This window comes from Pinus tabuliformis, chromosome Q (genome assembly GCF_031772625.1).
Source record: "Pinus tabuliformis cultivar Carrire ecotype Pingquan chromosome Q, CPIR1, whole genome shotgun sequence".
NCBI lineage: Eukaryota > Viridiplantae > Streptophyta > Pinopsida > Pinales > Pinaceae > Pinus > Pinus tabuliformis.
This window is the reverse complement of record NC_142296.1, coordinates 252,045,010-252,060,671: the sequence shown is the minus strand read 5'-3', so window position 1 is coordinate 252,060,671 and position 15,662 is coordinate 252,045,010.

Sequence of the window (15,662 nt, the reverse complement as noted above, 5' to 3'; positions counted from 1 at the left end):
AATGAAAGCATCGTTAATGTACGCCCCTGATTATCAAAGAGATTTTAACCTATATCTGGCTGCACCATCGCAATGGTTTTAGTCCAAGAAGTCGATGGAATTGAACATCCTATATATTATTTAAGTAAGAACTTAAATGATATAGAAAGAAAATATTCTTATGTTGAAAAACTAGTGCTTGCAGCTGTTCAAGCGATACAAAGATTTCGACACTATGTCCTCTTTCGGAAGACTACCATTCTGTCAGATTGCAACCCAATGACTTATATATTGTCGCGACAGTTGCTGGGGGGAAATATTCAAATTGGATAGCAATCCTTCAAGAGTTTGATCTGGAATTTGTAAAATCCAAATCAATGTGTTACACTAAAATTTGTCACCATGACTATTTGCAGTTAGTATGGCTCTATCAACTGTCATACTATCCTCCTTGGCAAGTCTCATACCTCTGCTCCTCATGTCAAACTCTAAGAAAGAGAGAAATTCCTTCAAAAGTCAATTAACTCTGGTTATGCAGTTTCTCCTGGCCTCACCTGCGTGTACGCACCCCAAGTTCATAAAACCTGCGTACTTGTACGCTCTGAATGTAAAGGTCTGGGTGCGTACTCCTGTAAAGGTCAAAAGGCGCAAGTTTCACTTCAAAAAAGTTACTTGTGGTCATTTCTAGAGCATTCTAGAAGATGGTTTGACGTGGATTGGGCGCCTCCAGATGGTTCATGCATCCCTATGTAAGATGAACTTATCCCATGAAGAGGGGAGCTATCCCATTGAAAGAGGGGCTTATCCCATTCATGGTGGACCTGATTAACTTCCTCCACAGCACTATAAATACATGCATTGGACCAGAGGGAGGGGAGGTTGAAAGCTGAACATTCCTAAGGGTAGATGCTGCTAGAATTAGGACTCCCTTGTAGAAGCTTGTGAGGAGAGATTCCCATCCTTTCGTGTTTCATTTGGAAGTGGGTGAGCTGATCAAAGTAAAGGAGAACTCTTGTTGGACCCTGGGAGGGACCTGCACAACACCAAGGCTCAGGTTGTAATGGTTTCTTTTGTTTCCTATTAATAAAAATAAGTCCATTCTTCTCAACAATTTGTTATTTATGAGTTGTTTCATATACTCCTTGGTCTGTATGTTAAATATGTTTTATTTTATGAGATGTTCAGGTGCTATTTAATCGTTTGATTGTTAGTGAATGCAAGTTTCAAAGAGAATGAGGAGCTCATCCGGATCGACGAGGCTGGACTACTACAACAGCATTGGACTACAGGTAGGATCTAAACACTTGATTTCTTATATGGTAAATTCATATTTAGAGAAGGATTGTTCTTAATTGTCTTGTTTGTCACTAGAAAGCCTTAAGCTTCTAGGGAGGTTGGTTTTGTCCGCAAAATCGACTCTTTCCGCATGACAAAATGGCGACCATACTGGGGAACTCCATTGATGTGAATGATTTTTCCTTTGTCTGAAACTTTGATTTGAGATAAGTCGTTTCCTTTCTGGTTTTTGGTTGTTTGACTGTGTGTTTGGGTGGCTTAGCTTAGGGTTAAATTAGATTTTAGTTTTTCTTGATTTTTCTAGAAGTACGCAGCCTCTGCTTTAAGCACAGTGCGTACTTGTACGCACTGCAGCTTTGTGCACAGAGCGTACACGCACCTGTGCAAACAGGTTGCCTGCGTACCATGTCAAAATTGAGAAAATTTCACTTTTCTCCTTTTTGCCTCTTAGATTTTGTTTGTAAGTTGTTTTTACCACCCAGATCCACTGGTTACCTGCCAGAGGTCTTCATCTCAACTTGTTTCATCAGTGTCAAGTGTTTTAGTGGAATTCGTAGAGGTTCTAGCCTTAGGGTTTGATTTTTACATTGGTCCTGTAGTGACTTTGGCTTTAGAAGTCGTAAAACCTTGGATCTCCCTGGTATTTGCAGTCTTCTTAGGAGTCGGACCTTTCATAGAATCTACCCTTGTGAGACACCTACCTTTGTTTTGTCTCTTTGCCGAATCTCGAAAAATTTTGTTGATTGAACTGTGAATTCCATTTTACAAAAAAAACAAAAGATTTTATGTTTGTTTTTTACTAGTTTTTGATTTTGCATTGACTAGTCCTTAGTTAAATCACGACTGAGTAAAACATCCTGGGATCATACTTTGTAAGTTTTGACCTCATTAGATTTGCTTATTAGGTGAATTTATTTTGATTTGTTTTTAAGTAGCTTTGATTTGATTGTCATAGATTTGTAAAGGTTTGCTTTTTGATTTTTAAATGCTTTGTTAAGTAGGAAAAAAACCCAAAAATCCCTTTTGAAAGAAAAGTTTGCTTAGTGGTATTTGAGTATTTGAAGGAAAAGGAATTTTCGCGAAATAATTAGTGGTCATGTGTTGTATGTTTTGGAAAAGATAAAGAGATTGTTTCTTTGATTTTCATTGCCAAGAAAGTTGTCTTTATATCAATTTTGCATTCTCCAACTCTCTTAGCTAGGGAATTCATTGAAAAAGGAAAATTAGTATAAATCATCCTAAGTGCATCTTTTTAGTGGATTTGAGTCGAGTCTACACACCATCAGTTTCATCTCCGCTACCTTTTGTCTTAAAGAAAAGCCGTAAAAATTAACGCTTAAAGTAAAATCAACTTAGTAATTTTTTATTTACTAGGGCTCTGAAACACCAATATAGATCAGGCTAGTGTCTTGGAGTAGGAGAGTAATTAACTCTCCAAGAGAGTAAAACCAAACAAGTAGCTTATCTTGTGGTAGGATAAATCCAACTGTTTCATTTGCACTCTGGGAAAGCTCCTCTTAAAGGAGAAGCACGAGACCGTGTCCGAACTAGTGAGGGGATCAATCCTCCTTCATTGGGAAAGACGCCAGATACGCACGTATTACAAACGATAAACCTCAGATTATTTTCGAGGAGCCTAGGGTCACTTGTCGGTAAACCTTGGATTATTGTCAAGGAGCCGGCAAGGGGATTGAGCTTGTTACTCTGCCCTTGCGTGCTATCGGGTCGTAGACTGTTCCCCCAAGTATATTTGTTGTTGTTGGTAACCTTAGTGACCATTATCTTTAGGATTCTACTCGAGGTGACGGTGGAGGGAAGATCCCACTGTACCTGGAGCAGACGTCGGCTAGACTCACTTGGATTTTTCGGGGGTTTCACTTCACTCGAGACGGTTAAAGTGGAGGAACTTGTGTCGGTCTATTCATTAAGCAGGTTGCCGGGGTAACTGTTCCACCCACAACTTCTGTACTGAATTCGGCGATGTTGGGCTTCATCACCAACTAGTGTTTTCGGTCCGGAAGGCTACTATTTGTGTATGGTTTGACACCCTAGATTCTTTAGGCGTGTGATTCAAATTTGTTTGGTTATTTAGAGACTTTAGGCGGTTTTCTTTGAGATTTTACTTTGTTTGCATGTGCAGTAGTTAAAAGTTTTTAACTGTGGCGGAATTACCGAGACAGCCCCATAGACTTCGGGGCCAGTCTCCTGAGATTGTTACCGTGGCCGATTTGTTGAGGAAGTCCCGTAGACTTCGGGGTGAACCTCCTCAAGACGTCCCAAGTCATTACGAAGGTTTGAAAGTCCTTGTAACTCCTCCTAGTGGCAGCAAAGTAGGTTCACCTGAAGAAGGAGAATCTTCGTTGGTAGTCCATCCAGATTACCAAAGTCTAGAAACAGGTTATAATCCTGAAGTTATTGCAGTTTCCGAGCTTGCTGGTAGTTTCTCATCTACTAGTGATATAGGCGAAGAACCTGAAATATCTGAACCTGTTACTCCAACTTCTAGTGTTCCTGATTCACCTAGGGTAGAAAAATTCATCACCGAAAATCTTCCTTCTGGTTTGATAGCTATTGAAGAACTTGCTCTAGAAGAAGAAGTAGGTGTCCCTAATCCTGAATATCAACCTACCATTGATCTAAGGGAGCGTGAATCCATTTTTTACAGTCCACCTAGAAGTACTACTTGGTATCTTTCGTTAACTAATTACTTCGACAACTCAGGGATAAGTTTTTCTCCACCTCGTACTCCTTATCCACCCGGAGGTATTTATACTCCTGTAAATATGTCAAGTCAGTAGTCTGTGTTTACTCAACCTCCTGAATCTTTCTTGTATGGTGGTCCTTCTGTTCCTGCTGGGTATCAGTCACTTTCTGGTACTTTTGCAGGAGCATCTCCTCAACCCATTGGAGATGGGTCATTAGCTGGAAACAATGGTAATAAACCATTGGGTGTAGGAGACATTTATATGATGTCAGGTTCAATTCCCGGTTCTCAACCTCAAGGTGGTCAGTTACCACCTGGGGGGCAACCTCAATTAACACCTGGGGGGCAACCTCAAGGTACACAAATTGCATCTGGGGGGCAACCTCAAGGACAGTATGTACCCATGGTATAGTACGTTCCTCAAGGTCAACCCCAGCTTCAATATGTACCCCAAGGTCAACCTCAGTATCAATATATGCCTCAAGGTCAACCCCAGTATCAGTACTTACCTCAAGGGTATCTACCCCAAGGTCAGTACTCGAGTCAAGGTTATCAAACACCTCAAGGTCAATCTTATGTTCAAGGTATGGGAAATGTACCTCTCAATTATCAATCCTACCCTCAATCCGGTTATGGATCTCAATATCCTCAACCTGTCATGGGTCAATACCCCGGAATGAACATAGTGTGGGATCCATCGCAAGTTCAACAAGTGTTGTAGCCAAGCGTACAGTTGTCATCTCAAACTGGACAACCTGTGGTTTCTGGTCCACCCCAGCAACCAGTCCAGTCTAATGTTCAAACTTCTTTACCTTCGGTAGTTACTCAGTCGCCAATTGCACCTAGTACTCCATCTCAAACGACTGCTGCAACTACCGCAACATCTGTTTCTTCCACCACACTTACTTCTGGCGTATCGACAGCTCCGGTTTCTACTGTCTCTGCCACTACTCCACAGACATCTTTACCATTGTCTGGATCTACGATTCAAACTACGGTTCAGATGCCTGTGGGGCAGCCTGGTTTAAGTACAGTTGTCACTACTCAACCACAATTTTTTTATCAACCGTACCAGGGAAAGTACCAATATGGGCCTGTTGTCCAACAACTGGTTTCCTAGTATCAACCGTATCCTGGGTACACTTATCAACAACCACAACAACCCCAGTACGGTCCGGTTAATCCTGGTTTTCCGGGAGGATACAATATCCTGAATGCGATTTCTGTTCCAAGTTATCCTGGATATCCTCCTCCTGGGACTGGTCTTGTGACTCAGAGTTTTAGGGATCCTAATCGGCAATTGCCGTTTATCGCAACTTTGGATTTACCAGACTTGACGCGCCTAACGAACGATCCAATAAATTATCTTCCGTTCTGGCCGCCAATGCCAAATAAGTTGCCCAGTGACATACCCAAGTTCGAAGGTAAGTCTGGAGAGGATCCATCAAATCACGTGATGACTTACCACCTCTGGTGTGCCTCAAATTCCATCTCGGATGATTTGATCCGTTTACGTCTTTTTCAGCGTACGCTCATTGGTCTCGCGGCCAAGTGGTACATTGAGTTACCACGGGCCTCTTTTTATAATTTTAGTCAGTTAGCTACCTCGTTCTTAACACATTTTCAGTTGCCGGTCAGATATGATAATGCCACCGAGTTATTAACTTCATTAAAACAGTCGACGCCCACTTATATTTCCGATCATATTCATGAATGGAGACGTCGAAGGCGATTAGTGAAAGTTTTTATCCCGGACCAAATCTTAGCTGAATGGTTTGTTAAATCATTATTACCAAAGATTACTGAAGACGTAGCTAAGGCCAAAGTAGTTACTGAAGAGAAAGTGATTGCTCAAGCGCAGTAACTTAACTTAGTTTATACTTAGTCGGGTACGTTACACGAAAAGATCCCAGATCTTCCGAAGTCAAATCAAATCGCTGCTGCTCCTTCGGGATCTCATGCTGCTGATGGAATGATTGGTACGGTGAATACTAAAAGCAAGAAGAAGTCTTCAAATAATTCTTTGCCCATTATCACCTTACCAGACTCCCCGACAGGAGAATCTTCTGCTGAAGTCTCCGCTGATATTCACGTTGTAGAGTCATCTACGGCTAAATCAAAAAACGGTGGGAAGAAGAAAGGCAAGAAGAAGAATAAAGCAGACAAAACTCCAAAGGAGAAAACAGAAAAGTCGGAAACTAATGACGAAAAGCGCAAGCCCCGTTATCCTTGTCTTATTTGTGAAGAAGATCATTTTACAAGAGATTGCCCTCATCGGGCTGAGGTTGCCAAACTCGTCAAAGGTTCCCAAATTCCTGCTGTCTTGAAGGATCCATTTCCGAAAGATAGCAAAATGATAGGTTCTTCCTCGAGTGCCATTGAAGAACCCATATTGATGATGTCTCATGTAAGAATTGTGACTCGGTCACATGATTATGGTAGTCAAAGTCCTGTTGATGGATCCAAAGAAGCAAAATCTTCTCAGTCAAATCCATCAACCTCAACTCCCGGTTCCGATCCACTACAGATCGAGAAACCTAACCTTGACTTAATAATTAAACCGCCCGCCAACGGTGTACTTCGAAGGTCTGCTTTCAATCCACATGCGAGAGCGGCCCAGAATTACAACATTGTTGAGGATTTAGCTGTTTCACCCTCAGCAATGTTGGCTTTAGAAGTGCTGCAATCATGTCTAGCACAACGAAAATTACTTTTGTCGGCTATAGGAGCTATTGATGTTCAGGACCCGAACCTGATAATCTTTGATCTAGAAAATAGTACACCATGTTTACCTCATCAGATGGCTTTCCAGATTCCAGTGATAGTAAAAAATAGGCCTATTCATCAGATTGTAATTGATGAGGGAGCTTCCATGTGTATTATGTCGATACAGTGCTGGAGATCGCTTGGTTCTCCTTCACTAAATCAATCCCCGACAATTCTTAAGGCCTTTGATGGCCGTGGGTTCCATTCGTTTGGAATTCTACAGGATTTGCCTATAGGGGTTGAAGGAAAAACTGTTAGTCTGGATGTGGAGGTGGTTGATGCCCCTCTAGACTACAACCTTCTCTTGGGTCGAAGTTGGTCTTACGCTATGACAGCGGTCGTGTCATCGGTCTTCAGAGTAATAAAATTTCCACATAATGGCAAGATCGTGACCATAGACCAGCTGGCTTACTTTTCAAATGACCCAGCCTCTTCAGAGAGTATCCAGCATGTCGGTAAAACGACTATCCCTTATAAGGATGTTGGTGTAGGATTAGTTAAAGATGTCAGTTTACTGGGAACTTTTCCTTTTCCTCCAATCAACGTTGTGTCTTCGTTTGCATCTATTCATATGATTACATCAGATACCATTGTCTATGACGATCCTTGGATCGTTCCTTCCGAATCTGAAATAGACTCATTTGGTGATGCTATGCCTTTGAGTCCGTATGAAATTGCTTACGAAGCCGTGCAGTCTTTTACTGACCTGCGTTCAACCAAAATCGACGAAATGAATGTGGTCCATGAGGAGTCACTTTTCACTTCAACCTCAGAGTTAATAATGTTTCCCGAAGTTGTGTCATCTAACGAAAAACTTTGTGAAGTCCTGTGTGTAGACAATTTACCATGGGATGATCTACATCATAGATCTTTGTTTTTACCTGAGGATGATCGTTTTGAAAACGATTTCTCATCAGTTTTGATAGTTGAATATGTCAAGGAAGCTCAGAGTCCAATGAAACATCCTGATTCAGAGCTGAATTTGGGAAACATCTCTCGCACTGTTCCCATTGACATTTCAGTCAAGTTCGGAATCATTGAAAACATTCATATAGGTGCCTCGTGTTCAGATGACGAAATTGAGACGTACAAGGCCCTATTTCAAGAATTCCGAGACATGTTTGCCTGGTCCTATGAGGAAATGCCAGGAATTGATCCCGCAATTGTTGTCCATGAGATTAAGACTTACCCGGATGCTAAACCCGTTCGACAACGTTTGCATCAGATTCACCCTCGAAAAGCGGCTGCAATTAAAGCAGAAGTCAAGAAGCTGTTCAAAGCAGGTTTCATTTATCCGATCCCTTAACGGATTGGGTATCAAATATTGTTCCAGTTAACAAAAAACAAGGAACAATAAGAATATGTATCGACTATAGGGATATCAATCGTGCTTGTCCCAAGGACAACTATCCAACACCCTATATCGATCAAATAATTGATGATTATGCTGGCAGTGAAATATTTTCCTTTATGGACGGTTTTTCTGGTTACAATCAAATTAATATTCTACCTGCCGATCAACCAAAAACGACTTTCATTTGCCCATGGGGGACATTTTCTTATTGCAAATTACCTTTTGGGATTAAGAATGTGGGAGCCACTTTTCAAAGGGCGATCTCTTATGCGTTTCATGACATCAAACACATTGTGCAACCGTACCTCGATGATTTGCCTGCTCATTCATTACATCGAGCTAATCACCTTGTCCATTTACGAGCAATCTTCATGAGGTGTAGGCATTATCGTATACGTTTGAACCCACACAAATGTGTCTTCTGCATAGAAGTGGGACGATTGTTAGGATTTGTAGTTTCAAAAGCCGGCATTCGCGTCCATCCCTCGAAGGTAGAAGCTATCATCAAATTGCCTCCTCCTTCGAGTCTTCGCCAACTCCAAAGTTTGCAGGGGAAAGAAAACTTTCTACGCCGATTCATTCCTAACTACGCCGAGGTTACAAAAGGTTTTACACGGTTGTTGAAACAGAATGCTCACTTCTCTTGGGATGAGATAGCTCAGCAATCTTTTGATGCACTTAAACATGCGTTGACCCATGCACCGATGTTGCATCCTCCCAACTACAACGAAGACTACTTTTTGTACCTCGCTGCTTCTCATTCCACTATTGGAATGGTGTTAGTTCAGGAAGATGAATTCGCAATGGAACATGTGATATATTATCTTAGTAGGACATTAAATCCCACTGAGCTAAAATATTCGCATGTGGAGAAATTGGCCCTGGCAGCCGTTCAGGCTGTCCAACGTTTTCGTCATTACATTCTTCTCCGTAAAACTGCAGTCATTTCGGATTGCAACCCTATGATCTACATTTTGACTAAACAATTGCTAAGGGGCAAGTACTCTAAATGGATCGTTATCCTACAAGAGTTCGACTTAGAGTTTGAAAAATCTAAGTCTAAGAAATCTTTAATCTTTGCAGAGTTGATGTGTGACTTCCTGCGTGCTGACACGGAAACTGTGGCAGAGGAACCCATTGCGGACGAATCTTTGTTTCTCATCAGCACTTTAGATCCGTGGTATGGGGATATAACCGTCTATCTCCAAACCCAATCCTTTCGACCTGAAGCTTCAAAGTCGGAATGTTGGAAAATTCGATTCCAATCACAATAGTACAAAATTATTGGAGATACTCTTTATCGTTGTGGGGCAGACTTGGTTTTCCGACGTTGCTTAACTCACGAAGAGGCAGAAAGGGTTTCGAATGACTGTTACTCTGGGGCGTGTGGCGGTCATATGTCTGGGTATGCCACAGCTCAGAAGGTGTTGCATGTTGGCTACTTCTGGCCGTCCATGTTTAAAGATTGTATCATTGCGGTCCGAAAATGCCATAATTGTCAAGTGTTTGATCGCAAGATGCGCGCACCGCCCGCTCCTCTCCACCCTATAATTGTCGTTGGTCCTTTTTCCAAATGGGGTATCGACTTTACATGTAACCCTCACTCGGTCGGGGGGCATGCATATATCATCCTTGCGGCTGATTATTTTACTAAGTGGGCCGAGGCGATGCCTACATTCGAGGCAGACGGCAAGATAGCTGCGATTTTCGTATTCAATCACATTATTGCTAGGTTTGGTGTCCCACAAGCGATAATCACAGACCATGGGCGCCATTTTCGAAACATTATGATGACAGGACTAACAGGCCAGCTTGGTTTGCGTCACGATAGCTCAACTCCTTATTATCCACAAGCCAACGGTCTGGTTGAGTCCATCAACAAAGTTTTGGTTATCATGATCCGACGAATCATTGGGATTCATCGGTCAAATTGGCACAACATGTTATTTTCCGCGCTTTGGGCATACCGAATTTCAGTGAAAACATCAACAGGGTTCACTCCTTTCCAACTAGTTTATGGTTTGGAAGCTGTGTTTCCCATTGAATGCGAAATCCCATCACTTCAAATGGCTGTCGAATTACTTCCAGCTACTTCCGAAGAGGAGAAGCGTTTATTATACTTAGCTCAATTAGATGAGACTCGACGTGATGCTGCACTAGCAATCGAGACTCATGCAAAATGAATGAAAGCTCAGTATGATCGAAATGTGACCCCTCGAAATTTTTCGAAAGGAGACCTAGTGCTATTGTATGATCAAGCTAACGATAAATTAGGTGCTGGAAAATTCGTTCCTATGTGGCATGGGCCCTACATTGTTAAGCGAAAGCTAGCAAAAGGGGCCTATGAGCTAGTTGACTTTGACGGGGACTCTTTAGGTAAACCCAGAAATGGAATTTATCTAAAGAGGTATTATGCTTAAATAATGGGTGTGGAGATTTTAGTTAGGTTAGTTAGGTTAATTTTTCTTTCTAGCTAGTATGTTTTTTAGTTTAGACAGTGTGCTTAGCTTAGAAAGTGTGTTTTTCGTCGTTATTCTGCTTATCTTGGTTTTACCCTTGATGTTTGCAGATGTCGATGCCTCTCCAAATGTACATTGGATTTGCTGATGGTGCTTGTCGTAATACACGGAATATCTCTTCCGCAGCTTGGGTTATTTATTCGCCCTCTGACGAGTTAGTTTCTATGCATGGGGTGAGCCTCGGTCAAACAACAAACAACATTGCAGAATACAATGCAGTGATTGAGTTATTATCTGAATCTATTTCATTTCAGATTCGGAGTTTGATAGTGAGGTTAGATTCTGAACTCGTTGTATTATAGCTTAATAGAGTTTATGCCATTAGAAATCCAGTGTTATTAAGGTTATTTTTGAGAGTGCGTCTCTTGGAACGTGAGTTTGATTACATTGAATATCAACATATTCCAAGGTCTTTAAATACATTAGCAGATGCAATTTCTTCTCGAATGTTAGACAGACATTTGCGATAAGCATACATGTAAATTTAAAAACATTAACATTTAATCACACATGTTTAACAAGATAAGCCGGTAATAATGATATATATAGATAGGAGTGTGTCAAAATACATCGTCTTCGATCATAGGTTTCAAAACACCTTATGATCGGCAAAAATGATAAGTACAAAAAACCAAAATGTCACATGTGTGTACAAAACCGATCAACTGATCACTGGTGATGATCTCTATACGACACCACTGCACGGGCTACCCTACACAAGAACCTCCTAAAAGGTCCCGGGACTGCGACTACATAGCGCTGAAGCCTGATAGGAATATCATCTATGCTAGTCTCTGGTATGTCTGCTGTAAGATGCTCTAGGTCTTGTTCCAACTCAGCTAAGGTCTCTGCAGCCGCGTCCTGTGGGACCGGTGCCGGTGCAACTGGTTGTCTTCTTTCGAAAGGCCGGAGACTGGCTGGACGCCGTGGACCTACATCTGCATTTTGAAAATTTTTACTGTCAGTTTTGAGACGATATATAAAAACAAAAAAAAAATAGATAATTTAAAAACTTGTGAAAAATGGAGTACCTCTGTCGTCCCATTGTTCTCCCTGTGGAAGAACCATGTCCGGATCACCGCGAAAATCCACTCTGACATAAGGAAAATCCTGGATCGCAAAGACCTAGTCCTCCAACCAGTGAAAGTAACCCGCAGGAAATCGGACAACTCCCGCTCCCTCATCAGGATGCCGGGCCAGCACCGCAACCCATTGCATCAACTTTGGCTCCCGAGGAGGCCCAACCTCAATAGTGAGACGTTGCGGGATCAGCATCGAAACTCTCTCTAGGGAAAAGCTCACAACTAAAGGCCCATACGCAAATCTCTTTAATTGCCTATTCTTTGCCCTAGTCAGTTGGCCCTTCATATTGGCCAACACAGCGTCACACCAGTTGAAAATGGTGCCTCGAAAGCAATCAATAGCCATCTGCATCTGGGATCTAGTGGAAATGTGTAAAGCGGCAGCCCCGCAAAGTCTGGTAACTGTAAAGGAAATTACCATAAGTTCAGGTCGGGATATGTATTTGATTTCTATCCCCTTCTCCTGGTTCTGATTATTGCACCACTCTAGCCGGAGACTAGCAAGGGATTGGCCACCCGGCCTAGTCCCGAATAGAGACAGTTGCTCGCCCCTATTAGGCAAACCCGTGAGAAAATATATGTCTGAGGGCTCTATCTCGAGTTGGTGCCCTATGATGTAAAAACATTGATCCTGAACGTTCCACCTTTCAACCAGCCACTCTAAGAATCGCACCTGGGCCCTCATGCCAGGTATGGCCGAGTATTTGTAGAGACCGCATGCCTTCAAAGCATCAATGGAAGGTTGATGACCTATTGCAGCCAAATCGACATCTTCGTGTTCTCTTTCGCGCCAATCAAGCATGGTGTGCAATCTACACACCAGAAAACATCCATTAGAATTCACTAAATAAAAAATTAATGGTTCAAATTTGAGATTTGGGGGTTTAAAAATGCTTTGCGCGGAGTACGCACCCCGCGTTTAGAAACAGAGCGTGGGTACACAACTGCTCTGAAGGTAGGTTTCGTACACCTGCCATTTTCCCAATGGAGAAAATGTCGGGGTACGCAGGTCACCCATGGTGCACCTGCGTACCCCGAAAAGTGGATCTTGAAACCCCAAAGCCCCCAAAAAATCAAACTAGGGCCTAAAATGAAATTCTAAACGGATGAAAACAAAGAGGAGGATGTTGTGAAATACCTGAAAGGGACGACGCTCGATTCCGACGGTCGGATTCTCCGCAAAGTCCACGGGAAGTTTCTTGCCAAAAGCCCTTTTCTCTCCCTCAACAGTAAAATGGTAAAAATGACATGGTAAAAGGTCTTTTTATAGGTTTTTTTGGATAAATGAATGCTAAGTTTGTTTATTTTTCACCATGGAAGGATATTTTTCAATGTATTTTTTCCTATCTTAAACAGGTATGAGTAATGTGTTGTTTTTGTGCAGGACAAAAAGACTTTCAGGGAAAATTATCATTTTTCGCGAACCAAGACATCACAATCATCTTTTAAGCCCTTTTCTGACTCCTAAAACATGAAAAGATTTCCGAGCATTTCTTTTACACTCGTTAAAATGGAATTAAAAGACGGTCCTCTTATAGCCCTTTTCTGACCATAAAAACACGAAAAGATTGCCGGATTTTTGTCGTTTCAAATTCGATACTGGAAATAAAACGACGTGCCCTTGATCACTTTTTACTTTTCAGGTCAGAGGCACTAATCATGAAAGTACTCCTTGGTCGCAAGATCAAGCGGTTCTCTCAAGTATTATTTTATACTTTTTCGGGCTTGGGAGACACAAATTTACGAAAAAGTTCAACGCTGGAGTCTTCTTTAGTTTTTTCAGACTCTCTAAAATTGAAAAACGCCGAGTTTCTCCTATACTGGACTCGTTAAAATTTCACAGTAAAGGACCTGTTCGATTACAAACAGGAACGGACCACTCCTTCTTAGGGTTCAAATCTAAACTAAGTTGGACTCATCCGAAGGATGAGCTTATAATCAAGCATATGTTATCCTCCTCAAGCTTGTAAAAAGTAAAGAGGTACTTGCCAGAAATGGTGGGGGAAAAGAGAGAAAAATGAGCCTATTTGTTATCCTTTGTCACAGAAAAAACCTTATTACCACTCTTGAACACGACACTTTTCATTCACCTGGGTTGGGAAATCCTTTGTCTTAAATTTGATTAAACCACTTTGAAAGTCTTCAACCGTTTCTGGGTATTAACTTTGGGTCAATCGTCGCCAAGCCATCTGTCGTGTCGTTATGTGTTCAAGAGGTCTCTGCAAATAAACCATTCATATGAAAAATACTTGTCATCCATTTTGACGATCCCTGAGTCAGTCCTTACAGCTACATTTCTTCAACTTGATTTATGATTTCGTGTTGTGGGCTTGCCTACGACGGATCGCTTTCTATCGACATCAGCACATTATCTAGAAAGATGATCTAGGAATCGTCAGTACCTTGAGATCCACATGCATCAATGGCAGATTTCTCGCCTTCGATGACAGTTTACATCATTGACTTTCGATCGAAGGATTCCGTGACATGTTTGACATCAACACATTTATTCACATCTCATGGATTGTACTGGGTACTTTGAGAACCATTGACATCACTGGTGGTTTCTCTCACACTTGTTAACAGTTTACATCATTGACTGGTAATCAAGTGGTTTCTACCATGCTCGACATCAACTCATTTATTCGCATGGATAGAATCGTACTATTTCGGGAAGTAGAAATGAAGACCCTGGATCTAGTTTCCACCATCCAGGCTGCAAGGAGTTTTGTATTCATTGTATAAGTAGACTAACTATAAACAGATGGCTGCATCCATACTGTGTCTACATGAGTCTATGATTATGATGTACTGCGAAATCATTCCTGTATCAGAGCAGTAGTTAGTTTGCTAGTTAAAGTTTTTGATCTGAGTATGGGAATGCCTACCTCAGTGATGATATGATCTCATACATGTATTTTGTGTTGAATACTTGCAGGTTTCAACTGGGCTCTCCACAAGATAATCCTTCAAATGATAAAGTACTTCACCCTTCCTAGATGATATGAAACCCTAAATCTACTTCAGGCTTCGCACTTTAGGGGGCAATCTGTTACACTAAAATTTGTCACCATGACTATCTGCAGTTAGTATGGCTCTATCAACTGTCATACTATCCTCCTTGGCAAGTCTCATACCTCTGCTCCTCATGTCAAACTCCAAGAAAGAGAGAAAGTCCTTCAAAAGTCAATTAACTCTGGTTACGCAGTTTCTCCTGGCCTCACCTGCGTGTACGCACCCCAAGTTCATAAAACCTGCGTACTTGTACGCTCTGTATGTAAAGGTCTGGGTGCGTACTCCTGTAAAGGTCAAAAGGCGCAAGTTTCACTTCAAAAAAGTTACTTGTGGTCATTTCTAGAGCATTCTAGAAGATGGTTTGACGTGGATTGGGTGCCTCCAGATGGTTCATGCATCCCTATGTAAGAGGAACTTATCCCATGAAGAGGGGAGCTATCCCATTGAAAGAGGGGCTTATCCCATTCATGGTGGACCTGATTAACTTCCTCCACAACACTATAAATACATGCATTGGGACAGAGGGAGGGGAGGTTGAAAGCTGAACATTCCTAAGGGTAGATGCTGCTGGAATTAGGACTTCCTTGTAGAAGCTTGTGAGGAGAGATTCCCATCCTTTCTTGTTTCATTTGGAAGTGGGTGAGCTGATCAAAGTAAAGGAGAACTCTTGTTGGACCCAGGGAGGGACCTGCACAACACCAAGGCTCAGGTTGTAATGGTTTCTTTTGTTTTCTATTAATACAAATAAGTCCATTCTTCTCAACAATTTGTTATTTATGAGTTGTTTCATATACTCCTTGGTCTGTATGTTAAATATTTTTTATTTTATGAGATATTCAGGTGCTATTTAATCGTTTTATTGTTAGTGAATGCAGGTTTCGAAGAGGAGGAGCTCATCCGGATCGACGAGGCTGGACTACTACAATAGCGTTGGACTACAGGTAGGA